Raw genomic sequence first — 24,001 nt, forward strand, 5'->3', positions numbered from 1 at the left:
AAAGAATTGCAGTGGCCTTTGTACCTACCTGGAGCCCGATTTTGATCAACATGGGTAAAGGATACCAATCTGTCTACAGGAGTAGAGTGAAGCCCTTTAATCTTTTCATAAGCCTCACCCTGGTCTGGTTCCCTCTGGCCCTGAGCTGCTTCCTGGATTTCAAGAAGCCCCAGCCCAGCATCTGCTGGACAGTATCACCCTGACCTCATGTCCTTGCAACAAAAGTGCTTTGTCTATGTCTACGCCAGACAGGACACAAAATGCAGTATTAAAGCAGCATGCCCTTCCCTCCCCTAGCTAAGCGCCTGCTTCCTGGGATTCGACTGGTCAGCAGCTGGTCAGGACCCTACGTTAAGTTCAGGGCAACCTTTATTTTCTTGAAGAGTGTTTTTGAAAATCACTAAGTAAATACAGTTGTGTTAATTTCTATGTTAACTGAAAAAGGGGAAATAAATTCCCTCATGAATCTTTGTAAGAGATGAAATAACCACTTCTGAAGCCTCAGAAAGAATAGTGTTTCCGAAACGGTAAGGTTTTTTGATCCACATGGCAGGTAGCAGGCATCTTTAAGTGGGGTGTTTTATAAATAACAAGGTATTTTAAGTAAAAGAAACTAAAATAGCAAACTACTTAGGAAGATGTTTCAAAATTAAATAAGAGGAGAGAAATGTGATTGTGATTAACGGAAGTTCGAGTTGTGATTTACTGTTTTTCACATGATTGCTTGGTCCATCTGTTGGATTCCAGAATGCCTCCGAATGTCTTTTCTGGTTATTTTACATTCACTGAAGGAGCCTGCCAATGTCAGCTTTCGCTTACTGTTGAGAGTAAAAATATTAAGACAGTCTTCTAAATCTCAGTTTGGAAAACCAGCCTGATCCACTGGAAGTCCCTGGCTCAGAGGACAGCACTGAGCAGACATCCCTGCGTCCAGTGCTGAAGCCAGCTCTGCTCCTCCCTCCCCCAGCCCTTCACGTCCAGTCTGTTGCTCAGGTGTGGCCACGGGTGCTGATGCGTCCCCTTTCCATCCTCAGTATACAGCCTCATCTAGGCCCTTAACCTCTCTTCCTCAACACTATGGAGACAGCTTCCCAATCCCTGCCCCGCCTCTGCTCTTGCTCTCTTCCCTCCAACTGGGCCGTCCTAGAGCACAGCTCAGACTGACATCACCATCACATCACCATCCCCGCAGGCTTGTAACTTTGGGACCCAGCACAAAAAGAAAGCTCAGGGCCCTGGTTTAAAAAGCACTGAGAATTTCAACATGACAATCGCAGAGCATTAAGCCAAGCACAGGCCCTGTGCAGCTGCAGAGGTCACACCCTCAACTCCTGCCTGGGAGAACTAGTGCCTAAAGAATCCCAGCCAAACCTCTGAACAGATATTCAAGGTCCTCTACTGCCTGGCTCCACCTCCTCTCCTTCTGGTGAACCTCATGCCCCAGAAACACAAAACTGCTCATCATTTCACAGAATCATCTCTCACCATCCATCCCATCCCTAGGCCTCAGTTCACACCCTTCACCACCAGGAATGAGTTAGCAGTTCCCTCCGCCAGGCCTTCCCCAGACTTCTGTCTGGGCACCTACAACTCTTTGCAAAGTTCTTCCTTTACTAGAGCATGGAGCTTCTATTTGTCTTTGAAGCCCAGGGCCACACACAGAGCCTAGAATAAAGTGAAGCCAAGAATGAATGAATCAGCTCCCTCTCCCTCACCTCTCCTTCCTGCCACCCTATTTTGCCCCCTACAGTCCATGCCTATAAACCACATCCGACTTCAAGGCTCAGCCCAGATGCCACCTCCCAATCAGCCCCTCCCCCCCCCCCCCCCCCCGTATTCTCCCAACTAGATGGGCTCCTGCTCTATTCTGTGCTCCCTACAGCTTCCCCCTTCCCTGACAATACTTTCCCATTGTCTACCTTATACCACAGTGTCCCTACACTTGACCTATACCAATCAGACCCCCTGAGAACCTCATGCAGTGTCTGTCTTGTTCCCTCTCCCAGAATTCAGAGAATAATATATAGAATCTCCATGAGTAATTTTTGACTGAATAACAAAAGAAGGTTAATTGAAATCTCCCTCTGCTCTGCCCTCCCTTAAAATAGATCTTTACAAAACATTCCAAGGTTAAGATTAAGTAAAATTAAAAGTCTATAAAGGTACTAAAGGTAGAATCACCTTAACAGGCTAAAGTGGCTTTAGAACCAATATAAAGCAGCCACATTCCCTAGGTAGTAAAATAAGAGAATGGATTCCATCTACAGGGAATTCTGTCCGCCAGACAGACAGTGTGCGAGGTTCTCTGCCCACGTTGCCTCAGTCCTCCCACCACCAGGGGAGCCACTCTTGTTACCTCACTGCTGCGGATGCCCCGAGCTCTCCTGGTGAGACCCTCCTTCTCCATGGCCACCTCAGGGCCAGAATCTCTGTTCCCCTGGCCATGATGGAAAGGACAAGAACAGATGTGCTCTAAGCCAAGCTCTCAGAGACCCCCACTGGACTTCTCTAATTTTTCTACTGGAAAATGCTCTCTTTGGGCTGGGTGGCAGAGTTGGTAGGATATGTATGACTTCGGGGCTGTCACTGGCCATCTTAACACCACATCCTAGGAAGAAGACGAGCAGAGTCAGGCATCGCCGCAAGAGACGGGGAGAGTCGGCCCTGCCCTGACCGGCGGCTCAGCGGGTTGGAGCGCCATCCCACGCACCACGAGGCTGCAGGTTCAGTTCTCAGTCAGGGCACAGACCTAGGCTGCAGGTTCGATCCCAGGGAGGGGCGGGGGGAAGTAGGTACCCAAGGCAACCAATCAGTGTTTCTCTCTCACACAGGTGTTTCTCTCTTCCTTTCTGTCTCTAAACATATCCTTGGGTGAGCATTAAAAAAAAAGAGAGAGAGAGAGAAAGAGATCCTCTCATGGTAACTGTTAGAGCTGAAACTAGTGACACTGAAGTCAGCTGCACCTGTGGCTTCCCAGATGCAGGAGTTACACCTGAACTGGGCTTCTATCACTTGTAACTGAGAGTCTGAACGAGTACAATTCTATGAGGAGGCACGTATCACCCCCACCTTACAGATGAGGCAGCTGGGCCTTAGGGGGGTTGGTGAAGCACCCAGACCACAGAGCCAGGAAACAGTGGGGCCAGACACTAAGCTCAGGACTGATGCCACCACTCACTATTCTAAGACAGGAGTTACCAAGCTGAGGATCTACAGCTCTCAGAGCCCCTGCAGCAAATGAAGCAGAGAAAATATCATTATGAACTGTGCTGGTGACAAGGTTCAGAGTAACATGGTCTAAAATAAACAAACACGTCAACAATGTAAGCATTTACCAATTCTACTGAGTGAATCCAATGAATATGTGTGAAAACCGTTGGCGACATGGGTAAGTTCTGATTGGCTGCTGCTCAGACTGGCTGCCACGTTCCACCAGATGGTCAAGGCCAAAAATAAGAACTGCTGCAAAAGCAATTTAGACGAATTCAAGAATAATATGAATAATGGCTCCATGAGAGCTTATTAAGGGAAGTTGTCCATATTTGAACCACACCCCTAAATTTTTAAGGCGATGGCAAGAAGGGTCACCAGGTCCTCCCACAGTGACTCCCTTAATTCCACAATCAGCATCAGAATGCTGGACTCGAGAAACCATTAGTCTGATGGAGGGTGCAGAGCCTTATGTTCTTACAGGAAATCATTACAGAGAGCAATGATTCTCTGAACACAATGGCTTTTAGTATTTCTGCACACTGAAGATTTCACTGAGAATCATCACATCCACAGACCAAATTAAACCCATTTAAAATTTAATAGGATCCACTCACCAGAAAATGTTCATCATTGGTCTCCAGTTCCTTTTAAGAAAGTGAACTGACCTACAAGTCAAACTTTACTGGCCTCTTACTATTTTTGTAATGTAACCAAGGTCAGTGGCATCTTCCAACTTCTTCGTGGGCCACTGTAATGGAAACAAATAGCAACATTTCCCAATTGAAAGACAGCCGTGTATTGCCCTCCGTGGGCCATGCATCTGGCCTGAAACGAAGGCATCCAGGAGAACAAACAGAGCCAAGATTGGACAAGGACCATCAGCTTTGTCAAGTTTCAATGGTTGAAAGGGAAGTTGCCCATGAGTCCAAAATGTCCTCCCAGATAAAACCTGATAGGATAGATAGCCTCAGAAAAAATAATTGTAATATTTTTTTCATCTGTTTAGTATTTGTAAGCTTAATTTTAAGAACAGAAAAAACTTTACTGGTTAAGGGATATCTTTCCCCTTCAGCAAGACAGTCAAAGGTTTTCTTAATGACGTCTGCTGATCAGAAGGTAATGAGTGGTGTGCGCTCTGCTGTGGGGTATGAATATTATCAATACTGCAATTAATGATCTAACGCCACGTCTTATCACATGAACGACTACAAGTCTCTAGCACCCTTTAAGATAAAGAGAACAGATTAGTGACTTTTTAAATGGATGTAACTAGTAAAAAAAAAAAAATCCATCAAAACAGATTAAACTAATTGGTCTGTGTCTGGTACTCTCGAGAAGTACCATTTAATGACCTAACCGGACACTGCTATATTTCTACTGGCTAAGTGATCCTATTAAATTAGGTAACACTGAATATTGTCCCTACCAGCAAAATGACAACTGACCCTGGACCCTCTAAGGGTCCATCAGTGGAAGTCTAGGAATTTCCTGAGAGGTACTAATATCTCCACTGAAGGCAGGAAGCAAGTCAAACAACAAATGATTAGAGCTGACAACAGAGATGAACCTAATCCCAACTAAATCCAGTCTGAGACTGTCACGGACAAGACCAGACAGGAAGCTGACCCAACCAAAATCCCACCCTGCATCCCCACTGCCTCACTGCTCCCCCCTCTGCCACACCACTGGACCTCTAGTCTTGACAGATACCTTTGTGAAGTCTCCCCTGACCTTTACCTGCACCCCCACCAACACAAGTGTCTCTCCGTCCTTGGGCCCCCCCCCACCACACACACACACACACACACACACACACACACACACACACACAGCATTTTGTGCACAGACCAGGCTGTCACTCACAGCAGCGTGAAGTAGCCAGGTAGGGCAGCTCCACCTGCAGCAGCACTGTCCTGAGCTCCTCTGGGGCTGAGCCCATGCTGGAATCCTCTTCAAACAACCCAGACCAACACAGCTACAGCGTCAGGCATATCGCAGGGGCATGCACACTGCTGGGGGTTCCACAGGACACTTAGATGTGCCTACCCTATACTTCTGTCTCAAGACTTCAATGGGGTCATGAAGGGAAACCACCACTGCAATGTCACCGAGGAATCCAGAGCAGGACACGTGATGGGGAACAGCAGGAACCTGCCATGCGGGTTTCTGCAGGGAAAGGCCTGAAATGGTGAACGCAGGAAAACGCAGGTTTCCATAGGATTCAACAAGCTCGTGAGAAGAAACTATTAAGGGCTTGAAGCAACCCTCCCTCCCATCCATCCATCTGGGAGAATTCCATAGCCAATGATTTTGACCTGCACTTAACATTTTGTGTTTATTTTAGAATTAAAAATCAACAGTGCCCTGCCATCAATGGAATAATCTCTTAGGGCCTCCAAGGGACACGGGCAGGGTCCTCACAGGATGGGGATCCAGTAAGAAAGGTCGAAGGAGAAGCACCTCCTTTTCATTTCATCCCACGGGCTAGAGACATGGCAGCCACATCCTCAGGCGTGGAAGAGACAGGACACAGGTGTGCACGGCAGGGAGAAGGGAACACAGGGTGGGGTCCTCATCACTTCACAGAAGCCACATGAAACATGTGCCGCACTTCTGAGCATCTTTGCTATAGCTACCAGGCATCCTGAGATGGCACTCAGACTCACCACCGCACCCTCCATCCTCAGCATGGTGCAGTGCAGAGAACACCGGCCCCCCCGTCAAGAGACCTGCATTGTAAACCAGCTTCACGTTCCCTCAGTGACTCACTTAACTCTTGGATGCTTTCATCTCAGCAAAGAGTACAGAGCAGATGGTGGTGAGGGTTCCGCATCAATGTCAACGATTTAATGCCCCTGAAATGCACACTTAAAATGGTTAAAATGGTACGTTATGTAGCGCTCACTACAATAGAAGCATATAGAGTGCCCACGACGTACCATTCACAGGGCATACATTAGTATGCAACTATTCATTCATCCAGCGGACACTTTCAGAGTGCCCATGTGCCCAAGACTATTTAAGATCCTGGGCACACAGCAGTGAAAGTACAGAAAAAAGAACAGAAACTCATGGAGTTTTCATTCTAGTCAGAGAGACAGACAATAAGAAAGATAAATCAGTAAACCGTGCCCTGTAACAGACAGTGGTAATTACGAGGGAGAGAAAAAAAGCAGTGGAGGGCAACGTGAAGTGTCGGGGTGGGTGCAGTTTTAGACACAGGGACCAGAGAAGTCTTCCCCAAAAAGGTGACTTTCAGTAAAGATCTAAAGAGGCAGAGAGAACAGGACAGGTTGATGATTCTGATGGTAGGATCAGGAATAAGGAAAGTCGAAGAAGTTCCCAGACTTGTGGTGTTAGCACCGAGGTGGATGGAGTGCCAGCTGCTGAGACGGGAAGGCTGGGCAGCCAGGCCTGGAGGGAGAGCTGGCTTCCGTTCTGGATGTGACAAGTTTGAGCCTTTGAAACATACAAGTCAAGGTGACCAATAGGTCGGAGTGTATACATAAATTTAGAGTCAACAGCAAACAGACCTCGTTGACCTCAAACAAATCAGTCCACAGGCTGTGGTAGTTTTCTCATTTGTAAAACCAGGGTGATGTCTAAGGTACTTCCAGGAAATTTTATGAGTCCCAATAACTGCTCAGGGCCAGAGGTTCCCCAACCACCTGTTATTTAGAGAGTACTTAAAAAGCAGGCCAGCGACCGGCGATGGCATGGAGTGTTCGCCAAAGCACATCTGGGATTCAAGATCATTGTCACATGGGTCAGAGTTTTTCACAAGCCTTTGCAATAAAGCTCGCTGTCTTATACAGAGAGACACTGAAATTGGGGAGGTCCTAAAAAGACAAGATTATTTTACCTTTGTAGACTGTTGGTGGGAATGTAAAGTGGTGTAGCCACTACAGAAAACAGTATGGAGGTTCCTCAAAAAATTAAAAATACAACTACCATATGACTCAGCCATTTTACTTCTGGGTATTTATCCAAAGAAAACGAAAATGCAAATTTGAAAAGATATATGCACCCCAGTATTCATTGCAGCGCTATTTACAATAGTCAGGACACGGAAGAAACCTGGGTGCCCACTGATAGCTAAATGGACAAAGAACACATTACACACACACACAGAGGAATATTACCTAACCATAAAAAAGAATAAAATCTTGCCATTTGCAACCAAAGGGTTAGACCTCGAGGGTATTATGCTAAGTGAAATAAGTCAGACAGAGAAAGACAAAGACTGTATGATTTCACTTAAATGTGGAGTCTAAAAAACAAAATAAAATAGAAACAGACTCATAGATACAGAGAACAAACCGGTGGTTGCCAGAGGAATGGTGGGGCTGGGGAGGATGAGTGAAACAGGCGATGGGAATTAAAAAGAATAAACCTCCAGTTATAAAACTCCAGTTATTGGCTGTACAGAGAATACAGCCGATAATACTGTGCTAACTTTTTATGGTGACAGAAGGTAACGAGACTTATGGTGATCACTTCGTAATGTACATAAATATCTAATCACTATGCTATATATCTGAAACTAATATAATATAATAAGTCAATTATACTTTTATAAAAAAGAAGGTTTTTTCCCTGCTTAGGGTTCGTGTTTAACTTCAGCATGTATCTGCAGCTGCAGCTGCTATGGAGAAGTGACGCTGTCACCCTGCAACAACCAAGGCCCTTCCTTTCCCATCTCAGCCTCTCTGCCAACGGAGAGCCCCTCGGGACTCACATGAAGCCAGGGTAAGACTGTGGGCTCTTGGCCGTACACCCCCAGCTAGCACAACCAACTATAGTCTCCCAGTAAACAATCCTAAGAGTTGAGAAAGCACCTCAATATCTAACAGCTCCCCAGCCACCCCACTGCTCCCATCCCTGCTACACGGCATAATCTGTTTGGTTTTCAGTGGATGGGGAATTTGTGAATGGTGAGTGTCTTTCTGTCTAAAGCCTGAATCTCCTTTTCCTTCTCCCACAGAATCATCCATCACATCACCAGAGAGAAACAGTTGTCCTCACAGACCGACCTCCAAAGCCTCAGACACACACAGGAAACTAATGGTTCAAACACTTCCCCACAACAGACTTGGTCCTAAACTCCCTCTTCCTGCCCTTCCAGCTTAAGAACCACCCCCAGTCTTGACCCAAAGTGCACAAAACATCAAAATCACAGTGGTCAACAGGATGTGACTTAGGCATAATGAGCTGTTTTCCCAGGGATGCTGTAAAGCAGTCGCCAGACTTGCCCACTGCCCCCAGTGGGTGTGGTCTGACCTGGAAACCATCCATTTGTCCCTGGCTGGACCAGCCTCATAAACTATATCATAAGACACAATCTGACTCATCCTTCAATGCCCAGCTCTAATCTCACTTTTCCCAGGAAGCCTTCTCTGACCATGGTTAGCCTTCGCTAATCATTCCTTCTTTGAAATCACAGGACTTACATGCAGCCTGTTCATTTGGCACTTGCCACATAGTGCCCAGTGACCTATACTGGACTGACTCTTCAACACAACAATTTGCTCTTAATCATTTAACAGTGTGTGTGTGAGTCCATGTGTGCACGTGAACACAGACAGGTGTGTTTGTGTGCATTGTCTAGACTTCTCTGCTTAGCTTCCTTTGAACTGGGGCCATCTGCAATCCTTCCTCTAAGTAGGTACAAGCAATAAATAATTATCAGGAATGTGACTACTGTTGACATTTAGGGTTCAAGGCCAAAAAGCTCCTTTAAGATATTTTAAGCCTATGGTGAGTTTGTACTTAGTAGCATCACCTACACTTTCTTTATCTCAGGGCAATCAATTTAGAAGAGATCAGGTGACCAAGTATTTACTGTACACTCACTGTACACTTGGAAATTATCTCAGTGTACATATAAAGGCATTTTAGAAAGAGCCTCCCCCGTGAAATGAGTTCCCTTCCCATTAATTGGGAGATTCAGTTCCTCCAGAACATTCCATTCCTAAGCACTCTAGTTAAGTAAAATGTTCTGAAAGGCAGTCCTTGACCTCTGCGGCAGAATTAATCCCTGAAAAAGACTAAGTTGAAATAACATAAATCAAACATAATTTTTACCACAGAAACAATGTTATATTAGACTATTATGTTTTCAACCCAAAGACCAATTGCCAACATTTAAAAGGAAAACTGGCAAAATTTTAATTTCAAAATCAGTAGAATTGCAAGCAATCCTAAAGCTCATCTGTACAGCTAAGGACAATAACCCTAATTGTTATTACTGAACACCTATTACATGCCAAGAATTATGTTAGATGCACTTCATATATTTCACATTTAATTTCTGCTAACAGCCCTATGATAGAAATATCATTTCACGTCACAAACAAGAAAATGAAGGCCTAGGGTTGCTGTGTTTTGACTACGGCTCTGTAGCTATTTAGTGGCAGAGCAAGAACTTAAACTCAGAAGTATCTGGCTTAAAGTTAAAGATCTTTCCACTACTCCAAATGGCCCCCCTAAATCAATCATGAAGAATATACTAATACCGCATACTAAAACATCTGACATCAATTAAACAGGGTTGTCCAGAAACAATGATATCATTTTGCCAACTGGATTTCTTAAGAGATTTTCAAGACAAAACCATCAATGAAAAGTTAGAGCACCATTGGACGTAGGGAGAGATGAAACAGGGCATGATAACTGAATTATTAGTTTTCACTGAACATTGCAACCTAACATATTTACCCGTCTAGGTGCTACAAACAAAAAGACCTCCCTTGTGGAGTTTCCATTCTAGCAGAGGGAACAGAGATGACAACCACCAACCAGCTACTACAGCCACAACCCATCAGTGGTGGACACACAGGGCTAGTGGGACAGGGCTTGCCTCTCTGAGGACAGGTGGATAAATGAGCCCGGAGTGCAGAAGTGAAGCCTGAGCCGGAGTGTGTGGGATATCAGCTCTGGATACATTTAAAACCACAGACTGGGTAAATCACTGAGGGAGGGAGTGCTCACAGAAACAAGAGGAGGTCCCTCTGACTGCATCCCAGAGCACACCAACATGAAGAGGTCCAGGAGGACTCAGTAAAGGAGACTGAGAGGGAGCCATGGGTAACACAGGGAGACACCCGGAGAGCGTGGCATCCTGGAAGCCATGAGAACACAGTGAATAAAGGAGGAAGGGTGTTACGTGTGGCAAATACTGCAGATGAAGCAAGTACAAAGCCGGCTGAAAACTGACCACTGGATTTAGCATCAGGAAGACCAGTGGTGATCTTGATGGAGCCGTTTGGGTGGAGCACTGACAGCAAAAGCCTGATTAGATGAGTTCAGAGAGGAATGTGAGAGGGGAAAAATACAACAGGAAATATAGAAAATAATCTGAAAAGTTCAGCTATAGAGAAGAGAAAAATGGGGAGTGGTTGATGGCTGAAAAGGGATCGAGAGGGTCAGGGTCTCAATGGGAGAAATAATGACAGCATGTGTGTGTACTGATGGGAAACACCCACCAGTATAGACAAATAAACAGATAAAGTAGGACAGCAGGGGAACTGCAGTGACATGAACTTGAACAGGCAAGGCTGGGAGCAACCTGAGTGAGTAAAGCAGCTGGCCCTGGTGCGGCAGTGGCCCCTGTGGACAGAAGGGTAGGCAGATGGGTGGAGGTGGCAGTGGGAGCTTGTGGATGTTCTCTTCGGGTGGCTTCAGCTCTTTCAAGGAAATGAGAAGCCATCAGTGGAGAGTGAGGATGGAAAGGAGGTGTGGGAGGTGCAAGGAGAGAAGATAGTATATGAAACTGGTGTCAAAAAATGAGAAAGATACAATGGGCTTGACTAAAGATAGTATCCCTGCCGGTAGCGTTGTCACTTGAGGTTAGTGACCATTTTAATCATAACCAATCATCTCAGCTAAATGGCGTTTCCAACCACGCTTGGCTGCATGGGTGCAGTGCCTAAGAGGATGAATAATTGCAGTTATTCAAGTCTGGGGTCTCGAAAAGCAAGTATGCCATCCTACCGTATCACTTATTTTCACAAAACTTCATCGTCCACAAACGATCATGTTCTCTCACTTAATCCAAACATCATCCCCATGATGCTTCTGCCTGCACGAAGGGAGCACAATGAGGCTCAGTGAGGTTCACTGACTTGCTCAGGTCACAAGGCCAGGTCTTCTCACTCCAGTGCTCTGCCCAGGCCACACTCCTCCCAATCAGAAACCCACAAACCAGAACTCCTCGCTTTCTAGGAATTTCTGATACAATCCTGGTCAGCAAAACTGGCAAAAGCTCTGGCCCTTGCTTCTGCCTAAGCACCATCCAGCCACATCCCAGGCAACGTACACAAGACACATAACTAATGAGGTTAGCCCATCAGCTGCTCTTCATCACAGTCAACTATTTGTTAGTGAGGATGTTCTGAGCTGTAGACATTTGGCTTTACTTATTTTTTATGAAGGCAGAGCTTTCTGTCAGTGACTGTGTGGCCTACCCTTGCTCTTGTACATTAATCCCAAACTGTAGGTTCTCATTCTTCAGTAATCAAACACTTGAGGCTTAAACTCTGGTGAGGAGGAAGCAGGATCACAGCTCTATTTTGGAAGGTATATGAATTATGGTCACAGGGAACCGTTAATGAAGTAAAAGCAGTAAATTATTTAGAGGCTTCAAGGTCTGAACATTTGTGAATATCCCAACTACAGAATGGGGTGCACTTCTCTCTAGATCGGGGTGGGGAACGTCGGCCTGTGGGCCATATATGGCCCATGAAATCATTTGGTCTGGCCCTGCCAAGGCCTCACCAAAGAGAAGCAGTTCCAGCCATCACATTAGGGATGAGCTAATTAAATGTTTGACCAAATATAGCAGGCTAATTTTTAAGTTGATAATTTTGTATGGCCCAAGAATGATGTTATAAATATCCAAATGGTTCTTGGCAGAAAAAAGTTTCCCCACCCCTGCTCTAGACCCTTTGTCCAACATCACACAAGGTCAGGTGAGCAACAAAGGAGCTTTCACAATGAGAAAATGTTATTCCCTCCAGATCCTGAATAGATGGTATAATTTTTGTAATTTTTAAAGTGTAATTTTTTACATCAATAATAATAAAATTCATGTAAAGTTAACTTCAGCAATGAGTTATTAGTAAACATTTGCCGCACATGGGTGTCATGTGTCAGACACTGTTATAGGCACTGGAGATGCTGTAGTAAAGAAGACAGACTGGCCCTTCTCTCATCAAGATTATAGTCAATGGCATTTTCTTATAGGAGACTCAAGAAAAGTACATACAAGAATTCAAAATGAAAATGCTCCTTCAGTCTGAAATTTGCATGATAAAAGAATATTGTCAATTTACTGCTCTCCTTGGGGAAGGTACTGGCTCCCTGTGTCCTCTGTTAACAGCTGTAGAGTACCATGAGAACAAAGGCCGGCAGCAGGGATGATTGAACGGAAAAACTTAAGACAGACCCTTGCCTCAAGGAGCTTAGCATGTAAAGGAAGAAACACCCATGGAAAGAGCTACCTAAATGGTGCAACGATTCTAACAGCAGGGTGTTGCAGGAGCTCTCAGGCAGGGGCCCGCTGGCTGGTAGCGGGGACAAGCCTGCTCCCCGGTTCCTCTCTCTGCCCTTCTCCTTTTGACAAGCAGCTTCATTCACTCAGGAAGGAACAGTCAAGTGGCCTCCATGTGGCAGGCACTGTTCCAGGCACTGAAGATACAGCAGTGAAAAAGACAAAGTCCCTGTCCTCTAGGAGATGACATCCCAGTGTGAGGCATGGTGGGGACAGACAATACAATCTGTCAGGTGCCATGCAGAAAATCAGGCAGGGAAGCAAGGGGTAGGGTACAGGGTGGAAGCTGTTCTTTCAGAGGTTGGACAGGGAAGACCTCTCTGAGAAAGTGACATATAAATAGATACAAGGTGATCAGGTGTGAACCAAACATATCTGGGGAAGCACATTCCAGACAGAAGGAAGGGGAGGGCCAAAGTGAGGCGCAAGTGTGCTTGGCACTGTGAAGCACAGCCAAGAACCCATCGTGGCTGAAACAGAGTGAGAAGGAGACATCAGTAAGAGATGAAAGGTGAGCACTGGCAGATGTCATGTTTCTTTGGTCCACGGCAACACCTTGCTGCCATCCACTCTGGAAAGACTTCAGGCTGGGGGGTATTACTTAGGGAAATCTCCCCATTGTCCAGGAATTCAAAGCCCTCTGTCAAAAAGCAACAGCAATTATAATTTTCATAAAGCCTTATCATGTTTCACTTTGGCCAACTAGATTGAGAAAGGCTATGACTTAGCACACTGGTCTTATTTGAAAATTGAGTGCTATTTGCAGCATAAATACTTTCTACAGACACAAGGATCACAGGACAGAGCAGTTTGTGCCAGAATAGGTATAACACACATTCTATTTAATATTACTCTGATGTAGTATCTAGGGAGCAGAAATACTCCCCAGGAAGACTCTACGCATTCTATTTTGATTCCTGCAACAGAAGCAAGGCAACACTAAGTACCAAACTGTATGGTCATTTAAGAACATCTGAAAATTGACACTGAAAGAGACACATAAAAAGACACACAGGCTCAAGAGAATTTGAGGCATAAAGAAAATGTTATAAAACTAGATTGTGCTGACCAGCTGGTGTGGCTCAGTGGCTGAGCACTGACCTATGAACCAGGAGGTCACAGTTCCATTCCTGGTCAGAGCATATGCCCAGTTGCGGGCTCGATCCCCAGTGGGGGGGCGTGCAGGAGGCAACCAATCAATGACTCTCTCATCATTGATGTTTCTCTCTCTCCCTCTCCCTTCCTCTCTCTGAAAACAATAAAGATATTTTTTTAAAAAACTAGAAATGAGCGATGGGCGCCTAGGCGCGGTGTGTTCACCATGGACCTGATCCGGAGCTTCTGTGCGAAGCTGCGGTCTCTGGTGGTCACCTTGGACAACGAGGCGGCGCAGCTGCAGCAGCGGGCGCTGGAGGGGGAAGACAGCGACTTTGAAGGTTATGCAATGAGAATTTTATATGACCTTCATTTAGAAGTTTGGACTCTAAAGGGTGATGCTTTAGCAAGAAGAATATTGACAAGTTTGCAAAGTCAAGAAAGCACTGGTTTCATTAAGGCAACAAAATACTGATGAGAAAAAACTCAGCAGATAGCATAAAAATAAGTTTTTTCAGAAGTATGGATATAATCCACGTGCCAAGAGAAATTCAATGAGTGAGCAAGAAGTTGTTGACTCTAAACCAACAAGAGTCCACTAGAGATGAAAACCTTCAAAAGCCTGATGTGAAGGCTGATATGTGTAATCCCGTTGTTCCAAGCAGCTCTGTTTCTGAGAAGATTCCATGTAGTCCACAACTTTCAGACTTTGGACTTGAGCAGTACCTGATACCTCAAATTCCACCATACCCCCCACAGGCAGGAAACAACCAAAAGGAAGAGCCAAACACGTTAACTCCATCTTCCAAACAGTCATTAAAGTACTAAAAACTCCAAAATGTGCACTAAATATGGACAATTTTGACTGAGTGATTCCTAAATTAGAGCGCTTCAGTATCTCTGGATATACTATGTGTTTGAATGAAGATCACACAATGGGACTTAAAATGTGAAGAATAAAAGTGAGGAAACCATAGAAACAGAACCAGTGTCCAATGATAGCGCCACTGCTGGCCTCACGAACCAGCAACTGGAAGACATTGCTCTTTTAAAACACAGTTGTTTACAAACGACAGCTGATTTTAGGAAAAAAGGTTACAGGCCAGGATAACTGCACTGTAGCAGGTCTCGGACATTGGAATCAGGGATTCACCTGCTGTCAGCATATGTTTTTCTTCCTTTTCACTCCCAACTTTTTGCTTGCTGTCAGTTTCACCCAACCTCAACTTTGTTGACATGTGGCTCAGTTACTGTTTTTAAATATCATTACTAACCCGGCCGGGCATGGCTCAGTGGTTGAGCGTCAAACTAGGATCCAGGCAATCCGGGTTCGATTCCCGGTCAGGGCACATGCCCAGGTTGTGGGCTCAGTCAATGACTCTCTCATCATTGATGTTTCTGTCTCTCTCTCTCCCTCTCCTTTCCTCTCTCTAAAATCAAAAATATAAAAAATAATAATAAAAATAATAATATTACTATTTCACTGATCTCAAATTTACCCTATCTAATCTAACCATGGATTGGTAATACTAGGAGCAGGATCAGTCATTTCTAAAATTTAAGTGTTGCTGTTTGCTATTCAGATAAGGCAACCTCCAGCCTTCTCCAAGCTGGATAGTTGCTGCTTCTGCTAGAGCGGGGCGTCTCCTCCATGACTGTCCCAGAGTCTCTTATACCTTTTATTTCAACATTGCTGTTTCCAGCACATGGCTGCTGACCTCCCCAAGTTCCCCTTCAGTGGCTGCCCACAGACCCTGAGGTCTCACTCCTTCTGGAAGATTCTGATGATTCTTCTTGGGCCAGGTGCCCTTCTCTGGACTGTCAGCTGTGATCACAGGAACTGGGAGGTTGAATGTGTCTAGAGCTACCTGATAACGTCACACTGCCCTGTCCATCAGGGCCAAGGTCCTTCCAATTTAAGTATAACTGAACAGTAATTTTATCTAATTAAGTTCATAAAAGTACTCTGGCAAACATTTCAGATGGCCAATGGGAAAATGAGGGCCTAGTGTATTGTGAAGACCAGTTAAGAATTTGAGAAGGGCCCTGGCCAGTGTGGCTCAGCTGGTTGAGTGTCCTCCCATGGACTGTAAGGTCACTGGTTGATTCCGTGTCAGGGCACATGCCTGAGTTGTGGGCTCGATGCCCAGTAAGGATGTGCAGGAGGCAGCTGGTCAGTGTGTGTGTCTCTCTCCCCCTCCCTCCCCCTGTCTCTAAAGTCAACAAAAACATTTTAAAAAGAAAAAAAAAATTTTGAAAAGGAACAATTGACAAGAATCATGACAAGGTGCTTCAAAGGCTTAGTTATAGGGAATTTGATGCAGTAAAGTCCCCTCTTCTGTGACTGTGCCTTGAAAGTCAAATGTAAAGACCTGCTCTCTTCGTTTTGTCAGAAAATTGCTATATTAAAGCAAAACTTGACTTATTGTGTTCTAAGGAAAAAAACTAGATTGTGGTAATAGTTATGAAATTTTACAAGTTTACTAAAAATTACTAAATTATACACTTGATGCATGTGAGTTTTATGGTATGTAAACTATACCTCAATAAAGCTGTTAAAAATAGTTTTCAACTTAAAAAGTCTCACATCCATTCACATCATGTTTTACCACCAAATGAGCTTATTAAAAAAAAAAACAATTCAGATTTAAAGGTTTTGTGTTTGTTTTTTTCATTTAGAGCTGCAGAGAAGAGAACATGGACCTGTATTTGCAGAGCTCACAGAACACACAGGCAGTGCTGAACATGCAAGCTTATTATTATCATTACTATTATTTTACTCAGCCCAGTTTCTCAACAGGGTCTCTACAAGAATTTGGGGTGGGACAATCCTTCACTGTAATTTAATCCCACACACTAAATTCCAACAGCACCTCTCAACATTAGTGACAATTACAACTGCCCCACACATTTCTGAATACTCAGGGAGGACAATGCTAGTTGAAGACTGTTAAGCCTATTAAACTCTAAATTCCTTAAAGGTACAGGCCAAGTCTTACTCAATGTGGTCAAATAAGAACACTTTGTACAAGGGTCTGCAAAAATCTCTAGCACAAAGCTGCACTCAGAATGTGACTTCGTTTCTTCTCTTTATTTTTCTCACTGTTGCGTATCAAATCTTTCAGTGAAATATTGTTATCGACAGGCCTTTATGCACAGACACTAGTCCATAAGGAAAGCAGCACTAGACTAGTGTGTGAAATGCAACAGCTCTGGCATGGGACCAGCCTGGACACAAACCCCAGTTTGGGATATGCTAGCATTCCTCTGCACCTCAGTTTCTCCATCCATAAAAGGAGCAAAGCATTTACTTTACAGAGTAATATGGGGATAAATTGAGATAAAATATGTAAAAGGCCCTCTTCTCTCTGCAAATTCAGAAGTACATAGGTTTCATCTGCACACACTACGTAAGGTTTCTGGAACCTCTGTTCCTTTCCTTCCTACATTTCTCCATAACAAGTAAAAATAATCCTTACGATCAACAAGGGTTGTTGGTTAAGGCCATAACGTCATCCATGACTTTGGCCCCTGAGCTGAATCTGGCCTGCAACCTACAAAATGGTAGTAAATAATAAAAAGTAATATTTCATGACACATGAAAAGTATAAGAAAATCAAATTCCAGTGTCAATAAAGTGTTATTGGGACACAGCCATCCTCCTTGGTTTATGTATTGTTTACGAATGCTTTTACGTAACAGCAGAGCTAGGAAGTTGTGATAGAGGCTGTATGGCCACAAGACTAAAAAGATTTACTATTTAACCCTTTACATAAATAGTATGCCAAATCAAACCTCCCTTAAATTTAAAAAAATTTTTTTAAAAGTAAGCTCATTTAATTATAAGTTTTAAGTGAAAATCCCATGATACATGTTATGAACACATCCTAGAGACTCAGAAAACCAGGCATGGTAAATCCTACCTTATGCAGGGTTTGGTTTCTAAACAATGATATTTTTATGTTAGCATAAATAACATTTTTATGAAAAATAACCATATTTTCCAATACAAATAAAAATAGTGAGTGGCACTGTTTTTACATTTCTGCAAATCACTGACTTCACAGAAGACAACTGGATGCATTCAGTTTGTTGCAACAGACTGGTTTTGTTGAAGATGATAAAGCATATCTGGCCTCACGCAGATACACAGTTGGGACAGGGAGGAGTATATTTTAATGGCCTTTTCAGGTCATTATAAATACACTCTTTTGATGCAACACTAAAACTCAATGTGATAGTTTCTTAAAGGTTAGTTCCAATGTGGAACCTGAAACCATAACAATGAACTTTTCATACTCTGTTACATTAAAATTCACTGGTCTATTGTGCACTTTGAATGGATCTTTTACCCATTGATGATTTTATAAAATCATGCATCGATAATCTGAAAATAATGGTTCACTGCAGATGCTCCAAATGTTCACACACTGCATTATTCAATTTCAAAAAGTCACATCTGTTAATATCACCACTGATCTTACCAGTCAGCTCACCAGAAAAGTTTTTAAATGCTGGGAAGTATTCACACTCACAGTGATGGATACAAGTTTTTCAAAATTTTAATTTCTGCTTGAACGCTCAAATTTTATCACTGGATAACAATTGCTGCCAGTTGTTTCCCTTAAAGTGGAAGGCTTACTCCTATAATTTGCAAGAAAAAGGCTGCCAAATACCCAGTCCAAATAGTTTGTCAGGCATTCTTTCAAATGAAAATGATATCCCATAAAAATAAGTGGCTAGTTCATCTCGCAACTCAATCATACACATAATTTTCCTTGAGACAAGCATCATGCTACAGTATGGGGCAGACGTGCTTTATGTGTACTTCCTACTTGTCACGGAATATTAACAAGGCATGTACTCAAAGGTCAAGATTTAACACAATTAGTCATTTTTACTGCTTTATCGAGGACACTCTTAATTGAAACTGGATTCTGTTTTGTTTTGTTTTGTTTTGTTACCAAGAGTGACAGCAAGGACCAATACCATGACTACTAGTACAGTTTGGGGCCACTGCTTTGATTTGTGGTAAGGCACAGGCATATAAACAATGATATTAACACTAATATGGAGGCTCCAGTTCCTGGCAAGATGGATTAGGAATACCCACCTTCTCTCTCACTAAATGCAAATATAAAAGCTGCACAGGAAACACAGAGCATCTGAGGGTGATGAAAAGTGGTAGCAGAGAGACGGGGGGAGGAAGGCAGAACTCAGAGCACCACCAAATCAGTGATGACTTTCCTGTTGTAATTCTGTTCCCTCTAGTATCACCCAGCCTGGATGCAAAGACAGCCCAGAACCCACAAGTGCTCATTATGAATGGACAGAATGAACTTGAAGAGGAAGTTCAAGTTCAATTCTTTCTAGCCTAAAAAAAAAAAAAAAAAAAAAAAAATGGAACTAATGTTCTGAGAAATCCCCTGTATTTTATCACTTTTTTCTGACCTCTCCCACCTCAGCCACAGGCAATACAACAGGACCACAGAACAACAGCAGGGGTGAGCAGGCACCTACAACTCTAAAAGGAATGATTCCCTCTCAGAAGAAGTTCCAAGAACAAGGGGGTGAATCCCTATTGCTTCTTTTCCTCTCTCGACTTCTACTGCTTGGCTCTAGATAGTCACAGAAAGAATACATCAGAGCAGGGGAACCAAAGTCCTGGATTTCTGGCTGGGGACAGCAAAAGAGGGCCTCAGGGAATCAGAAATTGTCAGAGAATTAAAGAAAAGAGAGGTATACCAAAAAGTAGTAAATTAACATTTGGGTTTCCCTCCAAGCTGCTCATTATGTATCTGATCCTAAACAGCAAACCAAGAGCTCTGAGATCTGCACTTTGAAATAGGTCATTGCCCAGACCCCAAACTGGACAATGGATTATACACACATAGGACAGATCCAAATGAGACTGTCAAGGCTTTGAAAACTGAGCTGATGTTAGAAATACAGACTATAGAGACTAGGCAATTACCTACTTAAAAAAGAAAAAAAATTAAATAGTTTCCATAAGATATAAAGAGGACCCAGATAATCATAATACAATATCCAAAATGAACAGAACACAATCCAAAATTACTCAGCATATGAAAAACCAGAAAACTCGCAACTTGAAAGGGCAAAGTCAATCAATAGACTCCAACCTCAAGGTAACATAGGTATTGGAATTATCATACAAATAATTTAAAGACTTATTATAACCATGCTCCAAGAAGTAAGGCAGAACACTGTTGAAACTAATAAAATGATAACAGTCTCAGCCCCACCCCCCCAAAAAAAAGACAAAGAATAACCAAATGAAACTTTTAAACCAAAAATTTTTAATGTCACTGGATGGATTCCACAGCAAAATGAAAGTGAAAGAGGAAATAGTGAGTGAAGACAGATTAATAGAGACGATCCTATATAAAACAAGAGAAAAAGAATTCCAAAAATAAACAGAGCCTCAGAGACTCATACAAAAATAACAAAAAGTCTAACATTCATGTCATCAGAGTCCCAGAAGAAGAGTGTAATGTAAGAAAAATATTTGAAAAAATACTGACTGAAAACTTCCTATAGTCGGTAAAAGACCTAAAATGACAGTTTCAAGAAATTCAGCAAAGCCCAAATAGGATAATCTCAAAGAAATCCATACCCAGACACATCATAATCCAACTGCTAAAAACTAAAGACAGAAAAATATCATGAAGACAGCCAGAGGAAAACAACTCATAACATACAGGTAACAATGATCTGAATGACTATGGATTTCTCAGAAAAAAACAGGAGATCAGAAAGAAAAGCAACAATATTTTTAAACTGCTGAGAGAAAGGAACTGTATCCAGCAACAGACATCCTTTGATATGAAGGTGAATAACATTCTCAGAAGAATAAAAACTAAGAATTCCCTTTCAAGAGACCTGCTATAAAAGAAATGCTGCCAACAAATTAAATAACCTAGATGAAATGGACTAGTTCTTAGAAAGAAAAAACCTACTAAAACTGATTCAAGAGGAAACAGAAAATCTGAAAGAGACTGAAGTAGCAATCAAAAACTTCCCACAAAGAAAAGCCCAGGCCCATATGACTTATTCCAAGAATGCAAGGTTGGTTTACCATATAAAAATTAATCAATGTAATACACCATATTAACAAAATAAAGGATAGAAACTACATGACCATCTCCATAGGACCAGAAAAATCATTTGAAAACAAAAAAATCCAACAACCTCTTGTGATAAAAACACTCAGCGATTAGGAATAGAAGGAAACTTCCTCAATCTAATAACGGGTGTTATGAAAAATCCATACCTAATATCACACTTTATGGTAAAAGACTGAGTACTTTCCCTCTAAAATCAGGAGTAATAGATACATTTAAATGAAACGCTAAAAAATACTCTAATAATCCAAAAGGAGGCAGCAGAGGGAAACAGAATGAAAAAGAGAACTATAAATAAAATGGTAGACTTAAATCTAACATATCAAAATTAATGCTGAATGTAAATTATCTGAACACACTAATAAAAAAACCGAGATTATCTTTTTTTTTAATCCTCACTTGAGAAATGAGGATATTTTTTCCATTGATTTTTAGAGAGAGTGGAAGGGACAGGGGAGGTGGGGGAGGGAGGGAGAGGGGGGGAAGAGGGGGGCAAGAGAGAGAGAGAGAGAGAGAAACATAGATGTGAGAGAAACACATCGATTGGTTGCCTCCCACACGCACCCTGATGGGGGTTGGGATCGGACCTGCTGACCAGGTGTGCGCCCTTGATCGGGAACCAAACCTGCGACCCTCCAGTGCACAGGCTGACACTAACCACTGAGCCACGCCGGCCAGGGCAGAATTGAGATTATCTTTGATGAAATAAATCAAAGAAGACCTAAATAAATGGAAAAATACATCATTTTGATAAATTGGAAAATTCAACATAGTTAAAATGTCAGTTCTCCCTAAATTGATCTATAGAGTCAATACAATCAAAATCAAAATCACAGACTTTTTTGGTAGAAGCTGAATCTAAAATTTATGTGGGAAGGCAAAGGAACAGGATAGGCACAACAATTTTGAAGAATAAAGTTGGAGAACTCAAATCATCCAATTTTAAGACTTACAGTAAAGCTACAGTAATCAAACACTGTGGTACTGATGAAGGGACAGACACACAGAATGAAGACAACGGAGTCCAGAGATAGCCTCAAGTATGGCCAGTTGATTTTTGACAAATGTACAAAGACAATTCAATGGAGAAGGGATATGCTTTTCAACAAATGGTGTTGGAACGGAACATCATATGCAAAAAAAGTAACTGCAACCTAACTTTATATGAAAATTAATTCAAACTGGATCACAGGTTTAAATGTAAAACTATAAAATATTTAAATGTTTACTGTATGTTACTTTCTAAAAATAAATAATAATCGGCAGGGATTATCCAGGTAAGACAGAACACCTAAGGCAGAGAAAGGAGCCCATGAGGAGATGCAGGCGGGCATCTGCCTGCTGAGAGGAAAACATGGCTTAAAGGTTCTTGCTCCCAATAGACCATCCACAGCTGAGAGAGAAGGGAAGTGAGAAATAGACCAACACTGAGAATGGTTTAAAGAGGGGGGAAAAGAGATGAGTCAATATAGTATTCAATGAAAGGGCTGTGAGCTTTAGGTACAGGAAGTCATAAGCCCCTCTTTTATACTTGCCTTCTGTCCACCTATTTCTCTATTCCCCAGAAAGTATCTCATAGGAAAAATAGGAAAAAAAAAAAAACACAGCCAGAAACAAATAGGGAAAGGGCAGGAGGTCCACTTTCCCACTGAACTCCATTAGCCAAGCCCTACCCCACACCGTGGTCTCTCTCTGTGACTGAGATCCTTGTTCAGATGTTCAATATTTTCCACAGTTCTGCAACATAGAGGGGCATAAAAAAAATGCAGCGGGAAATTCTACTATTTTGATTCATCTTGCAAGTCTGTGACACTAAATGTTTGATAAGTCTTTTTCCATTTCTAATTCAATCATTTGAGTATAGCACCCTCATGGGACACTGCTAGATACACTATCTGGAAATAGTGAAATATGAGCTACAAAAACACAATTTTACTCCAGTCATGATCATTTTCCACCTTGATTGTATTTGTATATAATATTTAAAATTTCATACACTCCTGTAATACTTGCCAATAATATTCATATTTAGAATGCAAATTTTAAAGGAGGGATTGTTGGTGAGTAAATCAGTGTGTGAGAGACAAGGGGAGTTTACTCTCTCCCCACCCACAACAGAACCCTCTCCCATTCATAATCAGAAATACGTAGTAATCAAACAGGAACCTTAATCAGCTTTAGGAATTACTTAATCAACATAATCTTTATTCATTGCTTACTGAGTGTAAGACATGTGCTGGTTCCCAAGTGGTGACCAAGGGATAAAATGTCAGCCACGGTGAAAGCCACAGTAAAAGCCACATATACTGTGCTGTGAGGCAAGGAGCAAAGAACAAGCTAACCCTCGCCCTTGAGGGGACCAGAATTATACTGAAGAGGCATGGTGAACACATTGGAAAAAGACCTAGGAAATGGTAAGGAGCTCCAAGTGCACATTCAGTCCAGTGACCGTTTTGCTGAGGGCTGGAGATGGTGGCACCAGGAAAGGAGTATCCTGAACTCACGAGGGCAAATTCATGGCGAAGTGAAGTTTGGTAGGAAGTTCTATCTGTACACGACACTGTGCCCGGCCAGTAGGAAAAATTCTCCCATCTATTAGGGCAAGGTGAGGCTGGATACAGCATGATTTATAAGAGCCACATATTACTGTTAACAGCAATAAGTCTACTGTAAAAGCAGTTTACTAGCTCACCATTTCTGTCCATTTCTAGCAATAGTTTTTATTATTTAGCTTACATATCTTTTTTCTGTGATGTGATACTTCAAGTTCCAGTTTTAAAACACACATGCATACACACAACTTAAAACCCTTTCCAAAAGCATTTACACAGTTGAGCTCTGTACCGTAATTTTCTACTTTAACACAAGTTTGTAGGGAACAAAACTAGTAAAGAGTGTGGAGAGTGCTCCTGTCCCAAAGGCTTATCGTAGTTCTTAGAAAAACCTTTGAACTTAATCTTACAGGTGCTGATTTTTACCTTCTCTTACAGAGCAGAGA

General features: G+C 42.6%; 1 protein-coding gene and 1 pseudogene across 5 annotated transcripts in view; one reads left to right on the top strand and one right to left on the bottom strand.

Annotated features, from left to right (window-relative positions):
* The window catches only part of CACNA1D (calcium voltage-gated channel subunit alpha1 D), a gene marked incomplete at its 5' end in the record, with an annotated part of 288,308 nt that overhangs the window by 203,752 nt on the left and 60,555 nt on the right, over nt 1-24,001 (bottom strand). The gene's annotated exons all lie outside the window — the stretch shown is intronic.
* Nucleotides 14,085-14,969, top strand: LOC308568080 (SKA complex subunit 3 pseudogene; annotated as a pseudogene). The gene has a single exon. The product of its transcript is annotated as an SKA complex subunit 3 pseudogene (transcript).

The sequence above is a fragment of the Miniopterus schreibersii genome (assembly GCF_964146895.1).
Source record: "Miniopterus schreibersii genome assembly, chromosome: 15".
In the NCBI taxonomy this organism is placed as follows: domain Eukaryota; kingdom Metazoa; phylum Chordata; class Mammalia; order Chiroptera; family Miniopteridae; genus Miniopterus; species Miniopterus schreibersii.